Here is a 5,951-nt window from a genome sequence, read left to right on the forward strand (position 1 = left end):
AAAAGTTGAAATATGCTTTACTATTTTTACCAGCGACTTGCAGAGATTTCCCTTCCGCTGGGAAGCGCTGGAACAGCTGCACAAATGGCCGAGGTCTCGGTGTGGATTTAGTGATTGATTCTGCATGTGTTATGTATCCTGCAGTGACAGGTCCAAGCTGCATCATCTTCAATTTCTTTCTTGGCAGCTCCTGAGGAAACAGGGAGTAACATCTTGGAGCTGCTGTCAGAGCGCCGGCGGGACCGTCACGATGCGGCGCTGACCTCGATGCGTCAGGAACTTGCCAGTATTGCCAAGGTAGGGCTGGGTTTGCAATCCAGAGAGTCTGCAGTGCTTATACCAAGCTCAGGGCCTAATATTCAAATATCAGACTGCCTTCCTTACCCTTTTTAGGAAATGGAACCCTTTGTTTTGGAACCTGGAAAATCCCTCCTGGCAAAACTGATAGAATCTGATAGAAAAATTGAACTTCTGTTTAAAAAGATTGAGCTTGACACTGCTCTGGAAGGTCTCTCAATGGAAGTGAGTCAGCTCATGCCACTGCCTCACCTCAGGTTCTCTGTGTCTGGTCTGTGTAACAGCTTCTTGTGCCTTCCTGTAGTTTCCAGATACAAAAGCTTGCTTGGTTTTGGGGCTTGGTTTGGTATGGTTTCTCATTTTTTGACATCTGTTTTCATTGAGATTGTGAGTAAATCCTTCTTGCAGGGTTTGGAAGAGCTGTGGAACATCATCCATCAGGAATCCTTGACCAGGAAGAATTGGATTAGGGAAATGGATGAGTCCTTGCAAAAGGCTGAATGGCATCGAGCTGATAAAGTGAGCTGGGGCTTTAGTAACTACAGAGATTTGAGAAGAAGTTGGTTTGATTTCTAAACTCAGACTGCAGCTTGTCTGCAGAGCACTCAGTTATCACAAATATTATAATCAGTCGGGTAGCAACAAATTAAGATGTTGTAGTTACTATTTTTATGAATTACTTTGAAAAAATCAATATTTAAGATATTTAAGATGAATATTTTACTATTCACATCCTTGTCTATCAGCCAACTTAATTTCTTTTAATGGAAAAAAGCCCTGTCTTGTTCATATCACTGCTTAACTTAGGAAACTGACATTTGAGTTACATAGCTTTTTATTTTTCTGTTTATTCTTCTATTGCACAGATAACAGATGTACTGAGGAAATACACTGTGAAACTGGAGGAAATTTCCTTCTTCTTGTCAGCTGATGTTTACAGGTTCATGAATAATGAGGCCATGGTAAATCTTTCATATTGAGAGTCTGTTTGACCTGCAAGATGATAATATTCTGAACGTTCCCAGAATGTCTTTTGTTTCCAACTGAAATTCATTATTTGTCCCTATCAGTCCCTGCAATATAGGAGAGTTTTCTCTCATACAGGAGGCTTTTGCCAGATATTCTTTATAATTTGTCTCCTTTTTCCCTCATTTTACACAGAACTTCCAATATTAATTTTTGGCGTGTTATTTGGTGCTTTTATGAATGTATTTTTTTTAATGCACAGATGATTAACAGAGCCCTGCTGGCTAATCAGAGGGCAGTTGCCCAGCTCTTCTCTAACCTAATGAAGTCAGAGCTGCAGTGGGAATTAACACATCGATTTAATTGGGAAGATAAAGTCAAGGACTGGAAACTCATCCAAAAGAACCGTGTAGTTCACAGTTTCAGGTTAGAAATTTTACTGGAGAAGAGAAGGCCCCAGGGAGACCTCATAGCAACCTTCCAGTGCCTGAAGGGGCTCCAGGAAAGCTGGGGAGGGGCTTTTAACAAGGGCTTGTAGTGGACAAGGGGGAATGGATTAAAACTGGAAGAGGGGAGATTTAGGTGAGACATGAGGAGGAAATTCTTCAGTGTGAGGGTGGTGAGAGCCTGGCCCAGGTTGCCTAGGGAAGCTGTGGCTGCCCCATCCCTGGCAGTGTTGAAGGGCAGGTTGGATGGAGCTTGGAGCAACCTGGGCTGGTGGGAGGTGTCCCTGCCCATGCAGGGGGGTTGGATCTAGATGATCCCTTCCAACCCATTCCGTGTTTTTTGAGTAAGACTAACACAAAGTGACTAGTGTGCACTTGTGTTTTCTACAAACAGTGATATTTACTGATTTTTTCCATTATACAACTAAAAAGCCAAAAGAACTTAGCATTCTTTTTTTTTTATCTGGTATGTGCAAAACTTTTTGCATTTGAATTTCAAATGTGACAGTTTCCCAGATATTTACTTCAGTGTGTTTTTCCATCCTACAGAGAATTTATGGCAAATGAAGACATACAGAATCCCCCAGCTTTGAAAACAGAAATGGACAATATGATAACAGATCAGTTTTTACTTAGTGGAAGGAGAATGGAGCTTTTGCAGCACCTTGGGTATGAGAAAAGAGGGAAGAAGAACAAAGGAAACTGGAATTCTTTCTAGAGTTGATGAGGGACTTGACTACAAAATGCACTCTGCTCCCTTGCAGTGTGCAATTGTGCAGTGCAGCAGTAAGACAGGACCTAAACTACTTCTGTAAAGTTCTTTTTCATGGAAAATAATGCATTCTTGGTTTTCAGTGCACCAGTTGGACTAAATAGGAGGTAGTCAAGGACTAGACATGTAGGAGCACAAAAGTAAATCTTACTAACACTTGAAACAGTAGAAAGGGGCAGGCAAGAGTGGGTAGGTAAGTAAAAATTGGTGGTCTTGTCAGCTGTGTGTGTTGAGTTTAATTTGTATAATGAATTAAGAAAAGAATCTTGATAGAAATCTAACACTGCTGTGTTTGAATGTCCATCCTGATAACAAGAAGATGGTTTGGGTGCAATGCCTTGCAATATTTACAGTTTTACAAGGGATGGAGCAACAAAATAGTTTACAGTTAGTTCTTTTGCAGTGAACAGTGGCCTTCAAAAATGACAGTTTTGTTTTCATTGCTGATATGGCTCTAAATAATATAAAGCACAGTAGTATGGTTACTCTGGTTCATAACTTCATCCTTTAAAGGTGATTGGATTACATTTGAAGTCATCTAACTCTTGTTTTCTATGTCAATAGTGACTTGCTGCCTCCAGGACACACAAAAGCTGAGATAAATGAATGCTACAATTCTTTGGTGAATTTAAGCAAAAGTATAGGTAAGTTGGGAAATCCTCAAACCAGTCTGGAATACAAGCAGTTAATTCTATTTTTTCCAGGCAGTTAGTTTCTTTGAAAGTTTATTACTTGTTCCATGGTTTTCTATGTATCTTCTAAGCTGCTTTGAGCCAGCAGTGCAACCAACATAAGCTGCCCCTTGCAGCTCCCTTTGCCAGCAGGTGAGATCTAGCAGAAACTAGGGTTAGAATAAATCTGTGGAAAATAGAAGGTTAATTTTTATGCAGTTCAATGATACCAAAACACTCCTTTTTGCTTCCTAGAGAATGAGAGGGGAAGTCTGAGATGCTTCCTTCCTCTGAGTGCTGTGATGTGCCTTCCCTCTGTGTGTCTGCCTTTCCTTCCTCCAGAGCACACCCTCTCTTGATGCCTGTAGAGTAGCAAAGATTGCAAATAACTCACTACTTTTAAGCATAATGTTAAAAAAATCTGTATTAAAACGTCCTATTTAATTTGTTGGTAGTGTTGTACAAGTGGGAAAACACTCCTGAGATACATTATCAGTTCTGAAACTCAGCACAGGTCCAGTGTCTTCTTCCCATTTCACACTCCTCTGTGCAGTACAGGGACCTTTCCCATGGGCTGTTCTTCCATGTCCCCCAGATTCCTGCCACGTGCAGCGCATGACAAAAATGCACATCCAGTTTGGGATGATCCAGCAGAAATGTTTGGCAGAAGTGGAGTCGTGCCAGGTTAGTTTCACAGCTTTGGAAATTGTTGGAAGGATCATTGGTTACAGGTGTTACCATGTGCTGTTACAGTAGTACAGGTTTGAGGAGCCACCAAACACTGAGATAACAAGTGGAATTGCTTTTTAACCTCTGTCTTATTCTGCTAGAAAACTTCCTGCCCAGTTTGGTTTGCAGTGGTGTTTGTACTTGAGATGTGGAAGAGCAGTAACAAATGTCAGTGATGCAAGAATACTGTCCCACATTTAAGTGGAGGACACAGGGTCAGAACTCTCAGCCTTTGTGCTGAATCTGTCTTATCTTGGGAAATAAATTCCACCCCTCTGCCCTAGATTCTCTCTTTGTGTCCAAATAGAATTGTGCTGTTTATTCCCTCCTTTGCCTCTAGATATTAGGAGGAAATTCTTCACTATGAGGCTGGTGAGACCCTGGCCCAGATTGCACAGAGAAACTGTGGCTGCCCCATCCCTGGCTTTAAGGTCCCTTCCAACTCAAACTGTTCCATGATTCTATGAATGTGAGATCTAGAAGGCTGAATCTTTCTCTACCCATTCACAAGAAGAAGCAGCACTAAGTTTAGCCATGCTCTCTAAAAGGCACACAGTATCTTTGTGTTATGTGCATGTCAATAACTTCCCATTCTTTTCATTTAGAATAATCTGTTGAATCTGAATGTTTGCACAAAAAATGAGGCTGAAGAAGTTGTGAATTCTGAGTTACTCCCACTGACAGAGAAACTGAAAAGTCGGTTTGAAGAAGAACTGGAGCATATGGGTGTATGTTTATTTACATCAATTTTTATTGCCTCTGGGAGTTAGCCTGTTCTTCCTGCACTGCTGCCTGAAATGCCACGTGTATCTTAGGCTCTTGTCACACTGGAAAGAGATCCATAGTGTGACTGAACACCTGCCCCACAAACTAAAAAACCTCTTCAAGGAGAAGAGTTCCTAATTGTTTGGCTTATATTTATAATAGGTTGTCAGAGATGAATTAGGATTAATTGCTTATTCTGCCTGGGGGTAGAAAGATAGATTTAAATGATCTCCCAAATATCTTTAAATTCTATCTTGTATGATTCTGTGCTTGAAAATGACAGGGCAATTGTTCCTAAAATGCTAGAAGGCCAGAGACTTGAGGGCACATGCAAAAGTTAGTAATTCTTGTTTGGCAGTACCAGAAGAATAAACAGAAGTTTTGATATCTCAGCTTCTAGAACAAAAATCCACATTCTATCCAGTTTACTTGGACTATTTTTCCCCTCAAGCAGAGGAGACCACGCTGCATACTGCCAGTGTGCTCCCAGGCAGCCTTTCAGCATGTCACATGGCCCCTTAGCCATTTGTTTCACCTCCCAGCAAGCAGTTCAAAAAATAACTATTTCACTGAAATGTATTTCTTTAGAGAGACTTTGAAGAGCTGGCTAAAAAGAATGAGGGGAATTGCACAGACTTGTACAGCTATTTACAGGAGGCCATGGATCTCTGGGATGTCCATCAAACCAAACTGTCCCAGCAGGAAGGTGAATTTCAGAAGACATTAAAAGGATGCAGATGGAAACAGCTTAAATCAATACAGGTATAAACACAAAAATAAGGATGTGGTATGATGTAAAAAAAAGTATTTCTTAATTTAGGGAGGCTTCTGGAATTCTAAATACTTGGTATAAAATTTAATACATAATCTCTGATATTTCTACTGGAACTTCTGCAGGGTGGTTTCATCTTGTCTGGTATGTTTTTGCTGGCAGTTTGCTTCACAGTTACTGAGCATCCATATCTTACTCTTGCTATGGCAGTGGTGATAAAGATTACATTTTCTGTATTAAGGGGCTGCAAGTTTCTGTTGTTCATAGGCTCTTGTGCAGGTATAGGGTCTTGTTTGTATGTCAGGTTCCCATAGCATGGGTACATCATACAGCTCAGGGTGGCAATGTCAGAGATGTTAATTATCTATGAAGGATCTTCATAACAGACAAGGTTTTGTCAGGCAGATTCCCTTCTTGGTTTAGAATATACATAGGTAATTGAATTCTTTGAATCCTGAATAGTTGTGAAGCTTTTTAGTAATTACTCCATCATTTCCTGCTGGGTTCTTCTTATGTGGCTGTAGAAGATGGAA

This window comes from Chaetura pelagica, unplaced genomic scaffold, assembly GCF_000747805.2.
Source record: "Chaetura pelagica isolate M959 unplaced genomic scaffold, ChaPel_1.0 scaffold405, whole genome shotgun sequence".
Taxonomy (NCBI): domain Eukaryota; kingdom Metazoa; phylum Chordata; class Aves; order Apodiformes; family Apodidae; genus Chaetura; species Chaetura pelagica.